Source organism: Falco peregrinus, chromosome 9, assembly GCF_023634155.1.
Source record: "Falco peregrinus isolate bFalPer1 chromosome 9, bFalPer1.pri, whole genome shotgun sequence".
NCBI lineage: Eukaryota > Metazoa > Chordata > Aves > Falconiformes > Falconidae > Falco > Falco peregrinus.
The window spans coordinates 8,490,003-8,512,769 of record NC_073729.1 but is presented as its reverse complement, the minus strand read 5'-3'; the positions used below and the strand labels follow the sequence as shown (position 1 = coordinate 8,512,769).

The 22,767-nt window shown below is 43.6% G+C and overlaps 1 protein-coding gene across 8 annotated transcripts in view; it reads left to right on the top strand.

Annotated features, from left to right (window-relative positions):
- LMO1 (LIM domain only 1) overlaps positions 1-22,767 on the top strand; it is a 75,554-nt gene that overhangs the window by 35,136 nt on the left and 17,651 nt on the right. The window lies entirely within an intron of this gene.

The window sequence follows — 22,767 nt, the reverse complement described above, 5'->3', positions numbered from 1 at the left end:
TGCTACTCTTGTAGCATGTTAGCATGTTACTTGTAGCATGTTACTCTTGAGTCATGTTAGTTGTTACTACAGTAACAACTGTGAACAGTGTGACAAGTCTCATTTTGTTTCAATTGAATGAATACTCATCAAATGGTATTAACCTAGTTAAAATTTTGCTTATCAAAGGAAGATCTGTAAAGCAAGCCAGGTAAGTGCTTGTTACTGTTTGAAGCTGTATGAGAATGCAGGAGGAGGAGTTGATTTTGAACTTCCCTCACACTGCATATCATGATCAAGCGCTTGAGGCAACTTTTAACATCTGAATGAGTTTGTCATTAAAGAGCAGTGTTGATAGCAGGGCTGTGTTTACTCAGCATTTCCCTGCAAGCTCTCAGAGCCCTCCTTCCACTTAAGTGTTTCCCCTTGAGTTTAGTAGAGATGCCTACCCAGTGAAGGAAAGGTCTTGCACAGCCTGTGGACGCTGCATGACAGTAATTCCATGAAATAAATGCTGAAGATGCTTTTTATGTCCTGGAAAAAAATCACTAAAACATCATGTAGGAAAAAAACCAAAACAACAGGACTTGACCCTGCTTGTGTTTATATTTGTTTGGTACTATGCTGTGTAAGGCAGTGTATGCATACAGAATAGCAAGAAATAATCTCAGAGCTAGAATGTTTGGGTTAAGCATCCAAAAAAAGGTTGAGAAGGGCAATGAAAGTAATTTTCCCAAAATAGCAGCGTTTTGGTAATCTCTGGTGGGATGAAATTCTGGTCTCCAGATATCAGGCATGAACACTATATGCTAAATTGCAAAAAACGTGCAAGTTCATGTGATTCTTGCTTTAGTACCATACCCAAGGGCAGATCAGCATGGGTGCTGGCTGTCAGTCCGTTGCCAGTTTACTTTGAGAGTAAGGTTTTGTGTTATACTGTGTCAAATGCTAATCTGGTTAAGGCTTTCTGCATCGCTTATGCAATTTAATATGTCATCCTCACCTTCCCCCTTGCTGGATTTACTCTACTGTATAATATGTATTATGGCAAAGTGTTTTTCCTCTAAAATAGAGAGAAACAATTTGGGAGCAATGCGCAAACCAAATGAAACACAAGCTCTACTGGAAGATTGGTTGACAGCAATGTTTTAAAAATATTAGCAAGGAGATATGCAATAAAGCACAGAAGTGTCTTTGGAAATGTTAAAGCAAACTGGGTCTGTGTGTATGTGAGGAGGGAAGTGTAGTCATCTAGGAGGGGAAGAGGAGGAGAAGGGCATGCATGAGTTGGAAGCAGAACAGACTCAGGAGGGTTTGTGAGTTTTGGGTATTACTGGCTCTAAGTCAGAGGAACTTGTACAGAGCTAAGCAGAAGTTTCATGGGACCTGCCATTTTTGAAACATACCCAGAAAAATATTCCTAACTAGTTAAGGGCTTGACAACATTTAGTCTTTATTTTACATGATGACTGATCAACTAGTATTTAGTCTTCTGCTGGGTCTTGCATGGGTTTGGGTGGTTTTGCATACGGTGCCTTATAGGAACCAGATCTGAAGAGGTAAGTGGGAGGTGGGAAGCGTAGCCTGGCTCTGCTGTGTGCCGCAGTCCTGCGCAGGGGGCTTAAAAGGGCAGTTTCATGGCCAGGTCTGCTGCCAGGTATTTGCAAGCGCTCAGTGCCCTCAGCCTTTGGTGGCCATCCTGTGGGACGCGTGGCAGAGGTGGTGCATGCTGACAGGGAGGCAGGAGCCCCCACTGCAGCCGTGGGCACCCCCTGGCCAGGGCCGGGGTGTCCTGTACCCTGACCAGCTCTGCCTCAGCTGAGGTGCTTGGCATGGAGGCCGTCTTCTGCTTGAGAGCATGTGGCTGAAAGGTATGGTTTGGTGTGTGAAGAGGGGAGGAGCAGAGACCTTCCCAGGTGCTGTGGCAGAGCCATCCTCCCGTTTGCCCCTATGCTGGCTGTGGTGCAAACCCACCGTCTGTGCTTCACCCGGAGCTGCGGCCATTTGCCTGCTGCATCTGAGGAGCACGTCCTGCTTCATAACTCCATCTTTCCGACTTGTGTCAGGCATCCGTGTAGCTCTGTACTTATGCCTCTTCGAAAGACAGAATCTTCATTTCTCCCTCCATTTTTGAAGAACTGAGATTCTTGAGTCATTGAATCATTTGACTTGCCCTCTGCTATGCTGCCTTTGCAGCATCCCTTTTATGTAATCACCGCTGCTCGCAGTATTCTGTAACACAGCCCCACTCCTCTCTCTAATACGCTGCTATGGTGTCCATGACTTACATCCCTGAATTTTCATTACTGCTACAAAGACTTTTATGCGCTTTAAAAGGGAACAGATGGATTCTTCCCTATTTTGGAAGAGATCATTCGTGCCTGTCCATCTTCTCAAGTTCACCTATTTTCATTACTTTAACTCAAAATGATTTGTGGAGCCTTCTGAGCTCTCAAAATTAAACTGGCGCCTGAATAAGATTTGAACCTAGATTTTCCTCATCTAACCTAAAGTAGATGATAGCTTCAAGGGGGGACCTAGAGAATAGTTCATTTTGGTTATAGCTCAAACCGGTAGTCAGCCAGTTCTTTCCCACTGTGCTCTTTCAGAGTTGCTCCAAGGAAGCTCACAAAGAGCCCTTCTGAGACTGAAGTGGGAACAAAGTGCTAATTGTTAAATTATCTTTTGTTCCCCAAAACCTAAGGAAAATAATCTGAAGGATGTTAGTTGCATACAGAGTATTTCTGTCTCCATCCAGCGTTAAGTAGTCTGTTTTAGAAAACCTTTATTTTTTGTCCTTTGCAGTTCTCAATAGGCTTTGGCACTCAAACAATACGGACTCTAGCAGGTGGCATTTTTGGCAAATGACCTCTTCTTAATACCAGGATGTTCAGAAGTTGGCCTTTCTCATCTTTTTGAGAACTGTTAAAATAGGAGGTGAAGGGCAAATGTGCTACTAATAGGGTGAAGACGCACAAAGATCTTAGACCAGAAGAAAATCAAAATATCGGTTTCCAAAGAACTGAGTAACCGGTGAGGAGCGTGGTCTAATAGCTGGGTACAGTAACTAGCACCACTTCTCTCCAGAAACAAATGATGCAAACTTACAAGAGCAGGTCTTCTGCTGTGGCAGAGGTTAATTATACGAGTGGTTCTGCAACTTGCAGGCTTTTCCTTCTGCGCTTTGCTCACATTTGCCTTTCTGGCGTGAACTGCAGTAATATGCACAATTTATGTGTCTCTGTCTGATTTTGGTTAATTGTAGTAGTAATTACTAATTTCCAACCCTTGACCTGCTTTTTTAATCGCATTATTTAAACGATCTTTTTGTGCCATTTTAGAATCTGGTGTTTGGTTTTTAATTTAGATAAATTATGCTAAAATGTTCTTGAGAGAGCCACACGCTAAGGTCAAAAGCTTTATCTGTGCAGTGCCCATTTTCTTTAACCTATTTTAATAATCGTTGCTGCTTTCTTTAACGGGTGGTTTTTGTCTGAACCATGCTAAATCTGTCCTGTTTAGGCCAGGCTGCTGATGTAGCAGTAAAACAGTGCCGCAGAGCAGCCCTGGGGCTTCGGGCTCTCCTGGGTCAGGGTGGCTGTGGGGCTGGGTGTCCCTGCCTGCACAGCTCCCAGCGTGCCCAGCCCCAAGTCCCCTGTTCCACAGCTCTGCCCAGCGCCCCTCACTGTGCTGGCCACACCTGCGGGAGGGCTCTGCAGGCCGGCCAGGTCAGCAGGGTGAGACCCCTCGCCGTACGGACCTCCGAGCTCGGGAGGTGAAGGGGAGGTGGCACTTCATCCCGCAGAAGAGCGATGGCCGGCCGTCACCGTGAGCGGCCAGGGCTTGTGGTCAGCCTTCATGTGGGAGAGCTCTCGGTGGTTTTAGAAATGACACTGGGTTTTTATCCCTCTGCTCTCCCCAGACAGAGACATACCCGTGTCTACAGGTAGGGAGGCGTTTGCTGCCGTGAGCTGTGCTACATTTTACGCAGACCGGTTTTCCTACCTTCTCTCCTCCTCCTCCTTTTGCTTTCCATGCAGAAAGTTCAACAGGGTGTGACGTTTCCCAACTTGGAACCAGGTATTAAAGAGCAATTAGCTGGCCAGCCTCCCTGGATAAAACAGAGAAAGCTTGCAAAGATCTTCTTGTCTTTAAACATTTGTACAAATCTCTTGTCAAATACAGAAGTAATTGCCTTTTCCCCCCTTTCTTTTTCCTCTATCCTCAACCACTTTCAGTCCTGCATCTGGTTTAATATAATGGGTGTTTGCATGAATGGCTTAGTTAGCCAGGGTGGTAATAAAACACTTTAAATTTATTGTGACATTTGGATTTAATTAAAAAGTACACACTTAGAAAAGTAAAACATAATGTGTAGAGGGAGTCAGGAAGGTTTTTCTCCTTTTCTTCCAAAAAGCTAATTAGAGTTGTATTTTAAATTGTTTATGTGCTGCTAATCATTGTAATAAATCATTTATACTGAGAAAGACACACTCTAATGTGCTTGTGTAACTGTTTATGCTCTCAAGTTTCTATCATGAACAAATTGATCTGGAAGTGAATTTATTAACCACTGGGGAAGAAATCATTAGTGCTTTCTCTAAATATTCCCCAGGTACGCTTTTATTATAGTAGTTTACTGTTTTAACTAAAAGTAACGTTACAGGGCCTTGGTTGTAATTATGATGCAAATCGACTTTCCATCATTTAAAAGGAGGGAAAACTGCCTTTTTGCTGGTAACATATATCGATGTCATATACGCCAGACAGCCTCACAGCTTCCAAAGGTTTCTTGCTGAAAACAAACTGTGAACTTGTGTTTTCGGAGGAGCTAGATGTGGGGACTTTATGGAACTTTCAAAATAATCCACTGGAAGATTTAATCTCTTTAATCTCACCTGGCCTTTACTAAAGGATCTTAGGACAAAGTAAGCATAGCCTGTCACATTAAATAATATTTCACATCCGGCAACCTTGGTGCTTTCAGAGTACTGGAGACCACTGGAAATCTCTTGAAAATAACTGGCATTGCTGGTTCCCTGTCACCCATGAAGATACCAATGCAGAGATTTTCATGCAGAAAATCAGAGAACTGCAATTTGAATGTGAGATTTTCTGATTCATGGTGCTGTTCTTAATCCAAAGTGGGGAGCTGCTGGCATCCCAGCTCTTCCTGAGGGTTTTTTAAGGTGGGCTTGTCCTGCAAGTCTGGAGGTGGGTTGCAGAGCCGCGTGTGAAGATGTAGGGAGCCACGGTCCATGGGGATTTGCAGCCTGCTGGCTGGGGCAGAGGAGCAGCTTTCATGTTTGGAGGTGTCACTGAATCAGTTTTCAACACCCATACTTGCTCCGTGGTAGTAAATGGTATGTCCCACCCTGCCCAAAAAAACAAATCTGACCATTGAAACCTCCAGTTAATGCTGGGTAGGTTTTGTGTGAGCTTTTTAAATTTAGCTGCTATTATTTGAGTACTGAATTATTTATTTACAGATCTAGCATCGGACCACCTAGGTGGGAATACTCACAACATGTAGATATGTATAGTTGAATAGATGGTTAGGCATTTTTATTTGAAGTCCTCAAAACTGTGAACTACAGTGTAACTTGATGGGGAGGTTTCGTTTTCTATGGGATATTCTTAATTTAAGAAAAAAAACCCAAAACAACCAAACGAAAAACCCCAGCAACCAACCCACAAAACTAAAGGGCGTTCCAATTTCTGGTAAAGCAAACAGTCTGCGGCTCTTTCCAGCAGAGAAAGGAGAGTCAATAGGAGTAAAATTGTTCTTTTTAATACATATGTTATTCAGAGGAGGTGACTTTAAAAGGAGAGCTAGGACGGCGCACGTGGAGCCCGTGAGAAGCAGCTGCAGAGCACAGTGGAGCCAGAAGAGGAGCAGAGACGGCGCTGAGCTGGAACCAGCAGCAAGGGCTGCGTGCACCTCCACGCAGGAGCTTTCCCAATTCTCATGCTGCGGAAGCAGCAGGTCACTGTGCTGCACCGCCTCTGGGGGTTCAGATTGTTTCTCCTGCAAAATTTTTACTCAGGCCCCACGTGTGCTGCCCCCCCTTGCCATTTAAACATGCAGTCAGTCCGCCTGTGAGCTGTCCCCATGCTCGGTGGAGGTGTACTGGCTGCTCAACAATTCCCCCCAGTGTTTCCACGGCTGAGAGCGTTTGAAGGATTTGATGGCTCATGTGTGTGTGCACGTCCATGAGACAGACGTCCTGTGGCCTCGGGGAGTTAGGTGCTGGAATAGCTTTGGGCCTTAAGCATCTGCACTTTTATTTTTACTATTTTTTTGAGTATGGTCCTTAGTCTCTCATGGTTGAGTTAATGTTATTTTTGCTCTTTAGCCTTCGGGAGGTTCAGAAATGACAAACACTTGTGTAGCAGTCCCAGCCACACGCATGCCACCAGCAACCTGTGTGCATGTGTGTGTATGTATGAGGAATTTATTGGTGCTTCGATTACACAAATGTCACTGAAGTGGCTTTCTGTTTGTAGTTTTTCCCTCAGATAGTTTTCTGTCACAAGATCAAGACGTTTATTCTCTGTCTCCTTGTAGACAATATTTCTGACGTGTTGGTTTAAAATCCAGTAATATTATACACATTTTGCTTGCAAAGTGCGTATTTTTTTGAGGCTTCTAGCTATTCATTTTTCCAGAATCCTGCTATACAGTGTTCTGCCACATTAGGTTTCCCTAATAATCCATGGGAGGATGTGATCAAGATCTATTACTGCCTCTCAATGCGGACGTCACCAAATTCTGTGGAGCTGTAGTGGCAATTGGCTTTGCTGTTTGCAGGCGTTTAAATCTGTATTTGCAAAGCCTTGCTGTACTAACCAGGCTTCAGAACTGTAAGGAATCAAAGGATGTCTTGTGCCTTCTAGAAAATGTGGAATTCTTTTTTTTTTTTTTTTTTTGTCATCTTTAGATCCTTTTATGGCCATTTTCAGAGTGAAATAAGAAGCCTTCAGTCATTTCGTATTCTACTGAATCTGACACTTAGAAATGTAAACTTGTCTATCAGAGTGCCATTAATTGAGAATAATAAATGTCCCTTTATATGCAGAGTCTTTATGTAGAGGTGACTCCTGCTGTGATTCCTGAAGGCATTTTTCCTTCAAAGCACAAATATATCAGCACTTAAAGCAGCATTTGATATCCTCTTGCCATTGCTGCGGCCTGAGCCTCTACATTGTCACGGCTTATTTTTCTTCTTTTGCCCCTTTACAAGGTGTGCCATATCCAAACGTGGACCTTCTCTGCAAGAAGTGCCCGTGCGTTAATGGAGCTCAGAAATAGCCAGTGGCAGTTGTACAGAAAGCCCCAGAATTCAGAACTGGCTTGTTCTTTAGCAAACAGAGGGACCAACACAGCCACGTAATAACGTCGTTAGTGGAACAGAGTGGTGCCCGTGTACTCCAGTGGGGCCGATAAGGATGAGTTGTTCTTTGCCGCCGCTTGCTGTGTAAGAGCAGCTTTTGTGTGGGGCCTGCTGATGCAGCTTTGGGCTGGTGTTAAAGCATCCTGAATGATGCAAACTCTCTGCCAGCTACTTAACTGCGTAGCCTTAGAGAACCAGGTCTGTAGGCTCTTAAATAGAGCTCTGTTGTCTTTCAGACTTTCTTAACAACCTTGGCATATAGTGGCTTGGTAAGATTTAATACTTCTTGTTTAAGCTTCATGTTGTCTCCTTCCTTGTTAAAAATTCCTTGCAGCTGGGAAGAAATTACCCAGGTTGACCCTTCTACTCGTAGGACTTTTAAGATGTTGGCATCCCGAAACAGGGAGACAGTGGCTCTTGTGCGACGTGCGGGAGCTTTTCCTGGGTGTGCGAGGGTGGTTCTGGATCACAGAAGTGCCAGGGGAAATGGCCACTTCACAGTTTAGGATGAAAATGGGGTAAAAACCCTGTTCGTGATGAATAGAAGTGAGTAATGATTTTAATATGTTGTTAAGGCTGTGTAAGGGATGGGGCACAGGGCTGCTCTGATTTTATCATGTGGAGTGGGAAGGAGCGGTCCCTTCCTTGGTTTAACTCTTCACTGCCCTCAGAAGAGGGTAATGTGCGGGTACCCATGCTGATTCAGACCTTAACAAGGTGATATGCGGTGTAGCAGCATATTGATTCAAGTAAAACCACCGAATGGAGCTGTGATGAAGCCATCCATGAATTGCATATCAAAGACTGATCGTTCTCTGGTGTTTATAATGCAGAGCATCTGCCTTAAATGCTAACTTCCAAAATATTTCTCTGTGCGATGGTAATGTGATGCTAACTGTGGGATGCAGCTCCATTTTTTATGCTTTATAACAAAAATACGAGCTCAGGGGTGTATTAGTATGATAATACATTAACATAAAGCACAGCTTTTTCCTGCAAAAATAGACATTCCTCCCACTGCAACTGAAGAGCAGAGAGGATATCGTCTGTGGAGGTTTGCGTATTGTACTGCAAGTGTATTTTGACACTAGAAACTGAAGAAATGGGAAACTAGATATGTCTGGGGAGTAACTACTAATGTAAGTGTCAGGTTTGATACTGGCAGACTCTGTGGAACCAGTAGCTCAAATCTCCAGAGGGCTGGCGGAGCCCTTGACCTTCGTAGCAGCAGATGAACTGTTGTTATTGCTGAGGGTTGATCTTGGAGGGAGGGGTGGGCAAATCTGTAACTAGAAAGTGCTACCTGGTTTGCGTAGGCACAGGATGTCTCAGGGCACTAATACATAGGAAGGGTTTCCCCTGGTTTTCTTGGCTCTTTAAACGGTGCTGTCTCCGTGTGGTCTGGTGGCTTCACTTTCATCCCTCCGGTTGTCTCTGGTTGCTCTGTGGGGGTCTGTAGGCAAAAGATGTGCATTGTCAACACTGGCTGTAGGAATAGTTTGTGGTGGAGCCCATTAAAAAAAAAAAGTAAATATTTTGGAGGTACCGGATTTGTACCATTGGTGATAACGTATAAATGTGACGAGTTTTTGCTTCCCAAAGGTCAGCATGGCTGTTGCAAAATCAGCTGTAGGCCTTTGAATGCAAAATGAGTGTCCACCACTTGAAGTTGGCCAACTGTTGTATTGACAGACTCAGAGAGACCCTAGCGAGTCCCGTGTTAGCCCAGCACCATCTTGGTGGCAGTACATGCAGGCAGAGGCTCAGGGAATTGGGTTTTCCAGCCTGGAGAGGAGCCTAACTCGGAGGAGAGCAGAGACTCTCTCCTGGGAGAGGAATTCATGCCAGGCACTTCCATGGGAAAATAAACCCCTGCCAGGCAGCGGCCAGCGGGGCAGACGGAGGAGCGGTGGGGATACAGCATCGATCCCGCTACGGCACCGGGGGGAGAAACTGGCTGTCAGCACCCTGGGCCACGGTGGCTCGGCACGGGTCTGCCACTCCTCGTGTCACCTGAAGGACCTGTTTGGGACTGGGGCCACGTTTCAGCTGCAGTAGATTTGGGAATGAAGTGAAAATAAGTCTGAACCCACATAAAAAGGGAGAAGTGCCTGGAGAGGTCTTCTGCCGTTTTAATTCTCCAAAAGCAGAGTGGCAATCACACACCCAGCAGTTGCTATGAAATTGCTGCTATGGATAACCAAAAATGGGATAGATTTTTTATTTTTACTTGAACTTTGGGGTGCCTAAAATGCAGATATCTATTCTTTTTCACCCAATGCCTGTTTGTAAGCAGTTCAGTTAAGGACTCAAATGGATCTTGGGTTTTGCAAATACCCATTCATGCACTTCCATTAGATTCGGGGCTGATGTTGGTTTTCCTTATCAGATTTTTGGTTCACTGTGAATTGGGAATGAGTGCACTACTGGTATACAAAGATGAAGTGAAATAAATTAAGATTTCTGTATGCACATTACCACTTCAAATACTGTTGGCATTCAAAAAAACCCCTCCTAGCACTTGAAGTAACAAATTACTCATCTTGGGCTTTGCTGTGGTAGATCATGGCTTGCTTTAAAGTAACGTTCTTTTTCCCTGTGCATAGATAATTTAGGCACTCCTCTGAAAAGAGGTACCACATGGAGTGCAGAAGAGTTGAGGTAGATTGGAGAGAAGAATTACATTTTGCATGTGCAAGCAACGAATGTAGGCTGTAGATAAACAACATGGGTTTAGAGTGATCATTGCTGCTGCAGCTTGATTATTTTTCTCAGGGACAGGCGCTGGCTCACTCCTTCCTTTGAAGAACTATTGTGTTCGTGTCTGCACTGTAGTTTATATAATGTTTGTGCTGATTTCTGTTCGTCTGCTTCCTATCTGCCTCCCTTTCTCACCCAAAAGTAGGATGCTGCGATCATGTAATTTCTGAGTCTTCAGCAGTGGCAACAGGCTGCTACAACAGGTTATGAGAAGGGCACACTGTCGCCTGTGAAAATACCCATATCGTGTACTTTATGCATATAAAAGCATCTGTTCCAGAGCTTTGAAAATGAGGGTTGCAGAGAGGCTGATGTGGTCTTGGGAGCAATCAGAGCTAGGAATAATCTAAGGGTTGTTCACAAGCTCTTTAGGTTCAGAAGCAAATGTTTGTAGGTGTCTCCTCGCTGAAAGGTGTGCTGAGAGCGAGCTGGGGTTGTTCCCTTGCTCTGTGCAGCAGGGAAGGGGAGGGCATGGCAGGGCTGGAGATGGGTGCTGGCAAACCACAGCTTGCTTCTGGTGCGCCAGCTAGGTGTCCAACCATCATTTCTTGAGTACTGCGTTTGCTTTTTGAAACAGTGAGGCAGGGAAAGAAGGAATCTTAATATGATGTGGAAGTAATAAGGTGGAGTTTGCAACCGTACTGCCTTTAATGACTTTTTCTCACAAAACTGGTTTACGGATATTTGTAGTCGGTGAACTTTTTCTTGAAATATCAAAATGTTTGTAGGTATTTTCTTCTTTTTTTTTTTTTCTTTTGAGGGGGAATAAATTACCTGGTGTCATTTGAAACTGGTGGATATGTTTCTTTCTTTGATAAAGAGCAGATTTTTTTTGGATTCAGTTTCTTGAACTTGTAGGAAAATTGTATAGCACTGAAATGCTAGGAATTCATCTAAATAGCCAGTGTGAGGTGAAAACGCTCCCTCCACTTTAATTGGCATGGCCCGGTGAAAGGCAGCTCTGGGGCTGCCTCCCTCGCTAACTGCCCAGCCTCATGGCAGATTGGCATGATTCCCCCGTCTCTGGGGAAGCATAACAGAGCATTCCCTGAAGTGCTCAAAATCCTGAAGGGAAATCAAGATCACTCTTTTTTTTTTTTTTAATGGGGTTTCTGGAGTGCTTATGTTCATCCAAAGGACTGTGGGCTATTAAATAGAAGGGTTTTTAAAGGTTTTTCTAATTGCCACACTTCCTCCCTCTCCCCCCTTTTAAGTGGCTTTGGACAGTTGCAGAACTTTGATTTCAAATTTGTCTAATCTCTTGAGATATCTAGGTAGGGAAAACTATTGTAACTGAAAATGGCTCCGATTTTTTCCCCCTTTCTTCCATTTTAATAGATATGTTTAGTCTACTTTAAAAGCTTTCTGGAGAACCTTTTATAAATGGCTAATTTAAGCTTGTCAGGTTTTAATTATAATCTCTCTATACACAAGTTAAGATGCTTAATGCTAGTGAAAAGTTCTGAATACAAAGCAAACCTGTGTCAAGTTGCAGAGCACTCTTACCCGTCTTAATTGCTTCTGGGCTGAACTTTAACCTTAAGTCTCCCATCTGTCTTACACATCCCCTTCTCTCATCACAAACACTTTCTTTTTGTAGAGTGCTGAGGATCTGTCTTAATTCTGCAGGATTTTTAGTCCAGCAAAAACCTGCCGTCAGGCTGTGGATGTTCAGCTCCCTTTTTTATCCCACTGCAGCAGGATGCGTGTTCCTGGGGCGCAGCCCTGCTGCCCCGCGCAGCCCCGAGCATGCCCTTACCCCTGCAGGAGCGGGGCTGCTTGTGGAAGATGGGGCACCTCAGCTGTAGAAGTGCCTTGGATCCCAAATGTTATGTCAGCTTCTGGTCTCAGCTAAAATCTCTTCCCAACAGCATCAGTAGTGCTTTTTGTTTGCAGTTTTACAGATGTTTGCTTAGGTAGTTTATTCCTTTTTAGGGCTGTTGTCTGCCTAATTTTCTAGCTATGACCCAGCCCTTGTGGCAAAGGGTAGCTGCATCTTTTTCTTAGATAAGAATGAGTTTCATTCAAGCTTAGAAAATTAGCCTCGGAAATACTCAGCCAGTGCAGAATCCTTCTGGAGAGTGCATTTAAAAGTTTGAATCCAAAATTGATTTGGAAGTACTCTAATCTAAAATAACCCTGATGTTAGCATTGTTGTCTGCAGCTCCTGCTAGCCCTGGTGTTCCGGTTCAGCGCGTTGGCACACAGTTCCCTGATGCTGTGAAATTGAGACTCATCGGGAGATACAGACTTTTCTAAAAAGGATTGCGGGGCACTTAAGACTCCTTATTTCATTAGTTCAGTGAAGGAGTTCTTTTCAGCAGTCAGGAATCTCATGATGAGGTGGATGAAAACTGAGCAAATCAAGCTGGAGAAACTCCCATGGAAATGGAGCGGAGGAAAAGCTGTTTAGTAAGTTTTTGGCCGAAAAGTGTAGCGTTTGGGGAGCTGAAGGTTAGTGGTTTAGAATTTCTTTTTAGTCTGAGGTTTCAGGCAAAGCATTAGAAGATACATATCCGGGCTAGACTTCAGGAGGTACATTTCAGGAAGCTTTCAGTTCTGCATGCTGGGCTAGGTCATACGATTTTTTTTTTCATTGTTTTTAACCAAGTGTAACCATCGGCATCTTCACAGGTGTTGGTAAGAATTAAATGGAGCATAAATAACTGAATTGAAGAGCAGACTTCCACTTCAAAAGGATGGGTAGCTGCATGAAGCAGTGGTGTAATGATCCAGAGGAGCAGGATGTATTCAGGAAAGGAGTAAAGTGTGAGTACCATCCAAAGTGCAGGCAGCAGGTCATAAATTCTTGTAGTGGTGGTGGTCTGAAATTCAAGGAATAGGATTAGAAAGCTACTGTAGGTTAATGAAAATGGCTCCCTTAGGATCAGCTTGAATTCAGCTTGGTGGTCAACCGTAAGAAGAGGAATGTCTTCTGCAATTCCAGCTTCTCATCCATATTCTGAATACTGCGATGCTCCTGAATGCTTAATAGAGTAGAATATGCTCTGTTACGGTGTATTTCATATGATTTCTAAGATGCTTTAATGCAAACTAAATGTCATGTGAACTCACCCCACACCCTTAGTGCTCACTTTATTCTGGAATATATGGGGAATTGCAGCAGAGTTTTCAAAGCCTTTCTGGGGTATTTCACAAAAAAGAAACAAGGGGGTGGGGATGGGAGTAGTGTAATTTTACTGGAGTCTTTCCTGTTGTCCAGGGTAAGGAACAGTGTTCCAGTCCTGTCTCTATAAGTCACCTCAAAGGAACTAATTATAGAATGAGTATACAACAGCTAATGCCAAGAAACCACTTCTAATTGTTACCAGCATCATTTCTTGTAAAGATGGGTAGCATTAATGGCCAGCTGTTGGCTTGTGGCTTAATCAGTTGCGAATAACAGAAAATAGTTTGAGGCCTATAGTTACTAGCCGAGGGCAGCTATAACCAATGTTTTATGAACAGTGTTGCACTGGGGTCTGCATATCTTTCCCTGGGAATGAGAGGGGAAATGGCCAAGAGCAGGACTTTGTCCTAAGTGTCGTAGTGAAATGGGCTAGAGTAAAATCTGTCTGTGGAAGCACGCTGTGACGAAGTAAGGCTGAAGCTAGATCTCAGTAAACAGAACAACAGAAGCAAGTATTTAGTGTCTGCTTTCTCTGTCTTTATCTTCGTGGCATTAAGAGAACAGCTTTCGCTGATACTATTTGCAAGATACAGCAAGTTCTTTCTGACAAACTTCACCCTGCCCATTTTCTAGTCTGGAAATATTAAACTGCCTTTGCCAGAGCAGTCGAGTGAGAAGGGTGCTGCGCTCTCTGAGGTCAGCGGTGGGATGGGAAGGATCGTTGCAGTTGTTGGTGCTCTATGCTATAAACACCTAGGGTCTCTGTTAAACTGCCTGCAAGGCCAGGATATTCAGGGACCTCCTGTAGTCTGAGCACGTGCATTACAGAAGTCATGGGCTTTTATCTGGTCATTCTCACGTAGGAGCCCTAACTGAGGAAAGTGCGCTCCTGTCCTCTGCCTGGCTCCTGCTGGAAAGGGCAAGACAGTGCTGGCTTACTGTTCTGCTCAGACTCCACTGTCTCCTGACCACCTCTGGGTAGGCAGTAGAGTTTGGAAAGGAGCAAAGCAAAACCTTCAGGAGCTGGGAGTAGGACTTGCAAGGTAATTTCAGGCCCCTGAAGTCTGGCTAGGCATCGCTGTGTTGGCTGCAGGTGTGGTCCAGATAAATTCAATGAAGTTGCAGTAGATGTGACCCATTTCTGGCACCTCTTCTGAGGCTTGTTCAATGTACAGCTGAAGCTTACCAAAACAGCTCCACAAATTCCATGGCTTTCCTGTGTCACCAGCCTTTCAGGAGGTCGTATCGTATCATTGAAAACTTCAGGGCTTGCAAAAGGTTAGGGTATTGTTTATATCCATGATGATGCAAATTCTGCATCCTAAATCAGTAATTATTTCTTGGTTACTTGCACAGTGATCACCAATGAAAACTGAGATGAAGAGTCACCATGCTTGGAATTGTGACCACCTCAGCCCCTCTTATACAACATGAAAAACATATCACTTTGAAATATTGCAGGGACAGGGGGAGCTGGGAGACAGGGTGCTCTCTTAACCTTGGCTTTTCTTTGTGACTTTCATGAGACAAAATTCCAGTCTGCTTTATTTTTTAAGTCAGCAAACTGATTATATATATTGTAAAAGATCAGTGTTTTCATGGGTGAGTAGTAATTACTGAGTAATGGCTTAAAACATTTCCTGAAGGAACATAAAGCTGTTTTAAAAAGTCAAGAGTACATTAAAAGGATTACCATGTAGATTTGATTTTTAGATAACACTAAAATGGATCCCAAATGGACTTATGAAAAGGGATGCTATCTCTTTAATGGAAAGTGCACGGTCTGACAGCTCAGCATGCAAATGGTCCTGCAAAGGACTGTCTGTTGTGGGTTTTTTTGCTTTCAACAAGAAGAGAAGGAAATAGCTCTTCTTGCCCTTCTCCTTTCAACTTTCAATAGCAAATGGGTTGGTCCGGTTTTGCTAGGAAAGGGAGAAGAGCCTAGGTTTGGGGAATACCTGCATCTTTCTGCACCACTAGGGAGTATTTCACAACTTCTGGAAGGTCAGCAGCAATTGTCTCTCTTACACCAAGAATGAATTGGGGCATTAAGTAGACAGACTCCCTGTGCATTGTCTATAGGTTAATATTTACTCGTCTCTTAGAAATGAAGAAGATATACAAATAAATTATAGTCCTTGTGTATTTATTGTACTGATCTTGTGTAGGGCACGAGCATCGATGCTTGGCTTTGCAGTAAGTTTGGACAGGGGCAGGAGGGTCTGTTATTTTCATACTACAGTAACTTGCAATTACTAGCAAGTTTGCTATGTCAGAGTTGCCAGCACAACTTTCTGGTGATTGATGGTGTAAAATATGCCTTTAGCCTGAGTAGTATTTCTTCTAGAAACATTTAAAGGAGTATGTTCATATTTCATTAAATACAGAGCACCAGGATTCCAAATTCTTTTGTGGTGCTGCACATGTTATTACAGGCTCCAAAAGTCTTGAGAAATTTCTATAAGCCTGTGAAAGCTTTAGATTGGATAGTCATCATTGCCTGCATTAAGGCCTGTGACAGATTGCTTCATCAGTGTACACAGAGCAGAACATCAAATGGCCATTTGGCAGTGGGCACTGAAATTCTATTAAGGTTGCCGAAAGCTTAGGTTGACATTGTATATGTCTGCAAAGAGGCAGAAGAAAAGATGATGATGATCTTGCAATGATAGAGTTCTATTCTCCTTAAAATATTCACATATATAGCATACCAAATATATCAGGGTGATGTTAATGTTTCACTGCTAAACCTGAGCTCTGCTGCATTTCACGTCTTTGCTTTTGTCTTGAAACCTCAGTAGTAGTATGTTAAACAGTGCATTTTAACTGGAAGATGAGAATTGTTTAGTACTGCATATATGCCCAGAAATAACTGACTTGAGATTTTACTTCTCAAACACTCTTTGAGATTTTTAACTTGATATAGGGGGGTTCTGTTTGATTTTCTTTCCTTTTTGCAAAGGGGAGGGACAAAAAGCTGCCTATAGTTAACATTAGTACATAGATTATTCTTAAATGATCTGAAAAGAGAGGGATATGAGTTCTTGCCTGTGTGACCGTTTGACTCGGGGACTCTTCTTCCCTTGGTTTGCTTTGACACTTAAACCTCCTGAATAGAAAACTTTTAAGCTTAGTGTCTTTTCAGTGGTCACTTGCAAATTGATGGAATATTGAGGAGTATGGGATGAATTTCAGGCTAGTCATCCCTAATAATTTTCGTACCTGTGACATTCTTACGCTGCTGGAAATGTTGTTTGAGGGTAATCTCTCCATTGCCAGATTTTTTCTACTACAGACACTGAAGTAGGGAACTGGCCACCTAAAACCAGGAGCTTTGCCAGTCTGTAGGACTATGGTGACTAATTGAGAAAACTTGATCAGAATGTTCTCAGACTAGGTGTAAGGTGGAAGAAATCTGCAAGTCTTTTTACTGTTCCCAGGGCTTCAAACAGTAAAAATGGATTTTACTGAAACACTACATGTGCTAAGAATAAGCTTTGGACATACGCCAATTATGAAAAATTAAACCTCAAACAAGCATATTTTATGAGCACAGGGAAAATGTTGCTTACTGGAATGATTTATAGAAACTCTTTTGCAGCAACAATTACTATGGTTTGTGTTTAGTCCTGCTGCCATGTGTTCCTTTATAGCTACAGGTTGTCCTCTGGTAAGAGCAACTCTGTAGTAAAGTCTTAAAGCAGATACTGGAAGTCTCAAAACTTTTGGGAAAAATGAAAACCTAGATTCTAACCCTAAATCTTGTGTCCTGACTCAGGACCTACATTGGTACAGATTCAAACAATGCAAACGATCATTCTGGATATCTTGGTCTATCTGAACAAATGGCTTGAAAACAGGGTCTCTGCATGTGAGTTTGGAGGGGGAGTTTAAGCCAGTCATGAAGCTTTGGGTCTCTTTTAGGCAGCTGAAACTGCCAGGGGACACTAGACTCTAAAATATATTTCTTTAAAGCTTGTTCTGAAATGTAGGGCCAAAAAATTGCTGCATTATTGGGAGGAGAACTATAGCATAGTTAAAATGGATGTCTGATCAAAATATTGTTTCTCCTATTAACTGCCCTCTCCAACTACTTTTTTTGCCATGCTTGGGAAATTTGTTCAGTAATGACTCAGAAGAAAGAATAACCACAAATGAATTGCTAAAGCCACTGTAAAAATCACCTGCTGTATATTGCAGCATGAAACTGGAAAAGGGAAAAAGGTTGTGGTTGCTCATTGAATAATTTTGATGAATGGTCTAAGGCTTGTTCATAAGCATTGAGTTGCAAGTACTCGATGTTCCAAATGTAACATTTTAATTGGATATACAGATGACATGTTGAGTTTCACCTTGCTGGCCATAATTCTTCAAATGAAATTCTTGGTGAAGATGCCCGAGACAGCGTACTCTCAGTTCAGTGGAAGTGCATGGTTTAACTTGTTTCACAGGGTGTAATATTCATAGAAGGTGAGTAATACAATACTGAGAACACAAAGTGAGTTTCTTTTTAAGGGAATGAAATTCACTGCATCTTTTTGGCAATGACTGTCTGCATGTACTTAAATGGGTGATGCAGGGCTCTAATGCTTTTAAATGATATGAGATCCTCTGATAAAAGACATAAGACTGCAGCTTATTTATTGTGATGAGACAGGAGTTAATAAGATTACTCCTACTCTTCAGTTACTTTTTCATCTTTTGCAGCCAAATGCTGGGATTTTTGTTAGCAGGCAAAAGGAGGTCAGCTCATTTAAAGTGTGTTGATGCTAGAAATAAACATTTTTTTCTCTCAAGTGGAACTCTGAAACCTAGGCTCGGTTGCCCAACTGCCAAAACTCTGGTCTTTAAACCAGAACTACTTTAGCACTGGAATGCTGCATCTCTACACTAACCACTTACATAAATTAAAAAGAAAAGGAAAAAAAAACAGCTTTAAAAAAATAAAGAAAAAGAAGTGTAACATAAACCTGCAATAACTGTGGTCTTTGGCAGAAGGGTTGTTCAGAAATGTGGTAACTGTATCTGAAAAGCACTGCTCAAGCAAGAATTTGTGGTGGTGAATAAAAACATAGTTCCAGTACTGTGTTGTGCAAGCTGCTGTACAACTGCATAGGAAGCGCTGCGCTGGGGTGGTTGTCACAAACCTTTCAGACTAGATGTATTTTGTGTGTGTGTAGTATCTGCTTTGTTGTTGAGCAAACTCTTATGGTAAAAGTAGCTAATTTGAGGAAAAGTTTGGGTTTGTTTTTTTGGTTGTTTTTTTTTTTTAAAAAAAAAAAAAACCACAAACAAAAAACCACCAAAAAACTTGCAGAGGGAAAGAGTTAAAGCCATCTGCCTGAAAGCATTGTGTAAAACATACACACAATGTTGGGGAAATAAGCCAATTATGTGTGCTTCACAGGAGGTGGGGGACTGACCTTTGTGTATAATTAGTTCTTTTATTTAAAGCAAAGATTTTGAATAGAATAACTAATTAGCTGTCATAAATGGCAAATTGAAGATTTTGGCCAGATTCCTTGGGGAGTGTGGGAGGACATCCCTCCTCCCACCCTGTACTGTACGCTCTGGCTCTCCTCATTAGGGTTGTTTTTAGTTCTCTGCAGTGGTAATGAGGAGTGCAGTGGCAGCACTTCTCAGAGCCCCCTCTAACAAGGCATGAAATGCAGGTGGAGGAGAACCGCCTTCAGCTCCTGCCGCTTTCACTCAGCACATGTGGGTGTAGAGGAGGGCTTGGGGGGGGAGGCCAAGCGGGGGAAGTTGGAGGGGGGTCTGAAAAGTCCTGGTGATATCACTTGTGTTTTATGCTCTGGACTTGACTGTATAAAATACAGGCAAGCTGCAAAGCCTTGAGGCATATATCATTAGCTGGTAGTCCCACATTACTCTTTCAGACCAATTAACCTTTAGAGTTGCATTAAAGAAATTAGGTGGTGAACTTCCATGCTTTCAGAGGGGACCCGTAGCTCTCTTGCAGACCAGAGCACTGTGGAGCCATACACCATAGGACCATTGCAGATAACTGTTATTTAAAAGGTCTACCATTTATAAAAAGTTCCCAGGCTGTCTTGGAAACAAGGCTTTATGAACAGTGCCCTTAGAAGAACGGCAGCTGATTGCCATGTGAATAGAAATATCACCAAAATGGTTTAGAAAAATTTAGAGGTGTACTTAGTGGACACTTGTGTTATAAAGCCAGCTGAATAATTTTACAGAAAGACCCCGACTGAGAAGATACGGGCTGATTAAAGCTTGTTTGTCTGACTGTGAATAGAGGTAAAGTTTAGATTACTCACTACAATAACAACCTCTTTAGACACAGCCATAAATTTCAGTATGTCCAGAGGTGGTGTCTGTAATTTTTTAATGTGCATTGGAGCTCCGAGCACTCAGAACAGGTTTTGTTTTGTATTTACCAGCAGCAAGTCTATTAAGTTGTAAAGGGCAAAGAAGGGAGTGTAGGTAGCCAAAAATAGAAAAGCTTCATCTACTGTTTCTCAGAAAAGATAGCCATTGGATGGCTAGCAACAGGAGAGAAGAGAGCAACTTGATGGTACTTTCAGAATTTGGTAATCAAGCCAGCATGCCCTTTGTAGTCACATATATAAACAGGTGAGTGTCCAGATGTTAATTTTTCTACTTCTGCAACAGTACTTCTCATTTTCCAATCCTTGCCCAGAAGAGCACATGTGGAGTTTGTCAGAGGTGAGCCCTTGGTTTCTTGGCAGCCCTGGTTAGACGCCGTGTGCCCCTGATCAAATCAAACTAGCTATCTTGGCAGTTTTGGGTAAGTACTGGGGGAAAATCTACATAGAGAAATGAAGCAGCATCACAGCCTTGCAGCAGGGAAACTTCCAAAAAGAAAAAGCGGCTCTCCAGGTGGTTTCTGCCTGCAAAGCCCAGTCTGCTTGGGGTGAGCTGGAAGGGAGGGAGGCAGGAGGAGGGAAGTGGGGTCTGGTGTTGGCTGTGCCCTCTCTCCGCAAGCCTCCAACAGCGAAAGGGGTTAAGCTTAGACGCTGCTCTCTTGTTGCTTGGAAATGACATGGCAAGCATTTGAGGAACCCTTGCTGATCAAGTTTGGCAGTTTTTGAAATTTTGTTTCACGCCTTGCCTGCTGTGTCAACTCACCAGCTAATTGCAGCTGCAACTTTCTGTAGTGGCGCGTGTGCTGTGTGCAGACCGCTTGGTTGGGTTGTCGGAGGGAAGCCTCACAGACCAAAATGTAATTTCAAAACACTGAACCTGACCAGCAGAGGCTGACCTTGCTCGTTATTATCTGAGTGGGAATAGCAGCTTTGAACATCATATGATCTCTGAAATGGTACCTTTTTTCATTAGAAAGCCCCCTGCTGAACACTGACCAAGTACATAGCTTTTTTTCCTTGCTTAAGGTACTGTTTAAAAATATATATATGTTCCTTTGCTAGTTATTAGAAGAAAATCAAAGTGTTACGTGCCCCTTATTCGCAGAAGCCTCCCGTAAGACAATGGTGTGCTTGCAGTAGCAGGGAGACGAGATGGCTGCGGTGAGTGAGGGCCGCCAGGGCCACGGATGGAAGAAGAACCGCCACCGCAGCCAGCCGGGCCTGCCTGCCACCTCAGGAGACCCTCCTAACCTGCCAGCCTGCCCTCCCTGATCAAACCAGCCTCTTCTAATGGTCTGGCCAGGGTTTCATCCCTGTGCCGCTGCCCTTGCGCTGGGCCATGCCTGTGTTACAGCGTCCCCCTCGCTCCAGGCGACCCCCCGGCTGTAACTCTGGAAGGGCACTGCTTTCAAAGGGGCTTGAGGGCCTCGGGAGGTCCTGGCTGGCTGAAGGTTGGTATTTCTGAACTGCAAAGATGATCTCAAGCCTCAGCTGTGCAGCAGTTCTCTAGTGAGGGAGTTGAAGGGGCTCTGGTTATCTCGGATCTGCATTTTGAAATCTGCATCACCTCCTGATGCAGGCTCCTCAAGTGACCTAGACAAACCTTGCAGAAGGATTTTGTGATGACCCCCCTTGCAAGAAATCTGCCCCTAGGGCTACGCAGCTCACATTTAGAAAGCCTGTTTTGGGGGGGTGGGTAATAACTCACTGGTGTCTAGGTTTCCTACCTTAAAATATTATTTGCACATCTAGGTCTTAGTTTTCATAGGTGTGAACTCTTTTCTTTTATCACTGGTACTGACCTTACACACTTTGCAAATGCAAATTCATATGTGCGCTCTTCTCTGCCTCAGAATAAGGCGATGTGCTGTCTTCTTGGCACGGAGTTGGAGGGAATGTGGGACAAAGGCTTTTAAATTTTCTGAAAAAGAAGTTATTTGAAAAGTAAAGCTTCTCTTTGCTCCAATTTACTCGGGGTGGGGGGGCGGGGTGAAGAAGAAAAAAAGAAAAAAACCTCTGTCCAGGACCACAGGGCTGCTTCCCTCATTCTTGTAAGAAACTCTCACCAGGCGCATAGGACTTCTGCCGTCCGCTGCGGTATATCACGCTTCTGACACTTCCCTGTCTTTTCCCTCTTTCCAAACGTGTGGGTGTTTCTCTGTGGCTGTGTACATAAAATTTCTCTCAGGAGCCTTAGGGGTTGTGTACGTGGCAGTCAAACACAGATTGAAGTTTTCACTTAATTATTGCATATTTGTCACCGGCGTCAAAAGTTTGCTTGTATCGACTTTGCAAGCGGGTTTCGGGTGTGCTGCAGCCGAGGGCAGGGGGGCTTTTTAAGCCTAAAGAGTTTGTGAATGTTACTTGACCTGTCTCTGTGCTGCTGAGACCACTTTGATAACAAATGGATCAATACCTCGCTGTTTGTGTAGAGGTGTCTTAAGTGCTATTGTCGTCTGCTTGCAGCTCTGACAAAGCAATTATTGCCGTAGGAGTGGTGGGTTTTACACGTGCTGACCATTAGCCACTGTCAGATCACCCCGGCTTTTAAGGAAAGCAGCAAATGTCACTTATTACAGTGGCACTAACTCGGTCCTCTGTGGTTAAGGGACTGTTAATAATTCCATTATCAAGCTGCTACTTTCTGGGACATCTGGCACTTCCTACAGAACCGGTGGCTTAACTTTTCTGTAAGAGTATATAACCAGTGACACCTGCTACTGTCACCAGAGCGTCCCCTCTTGTCTCCTCTGCATTGGTTAAGCCCACAGTGTGCTCGTTACAGGCCCAGCATTGTCATTTTTAGTGATTGACACTAGTAAAAATAAAAATCAGTAGCAAAGTCAAATGAAGGCTCTAGAGAAAATGGGATTCTGGCATCTCAGTGAGTCCACTTCTTCTTTCATCATCTCCTGTCCCCTTCCTCCCCCACAGCACAGCCCTTTGTTTTTCCACCTTGCCTTTTGATTCCATAAAACCGCCTCCCACCTCTCTCTCAAACCGAGAAGGGTGGCAGGTCTCACACCATGTCAGTGCCCACCACGGGAGGCACTGGCTGCTTGGAGAAGAGGAAGAAGCTGGAGACAGCACTGTGAGGAAGATGGCCACAGCAAGCCTCCCCCAGCCGAGTGACCTG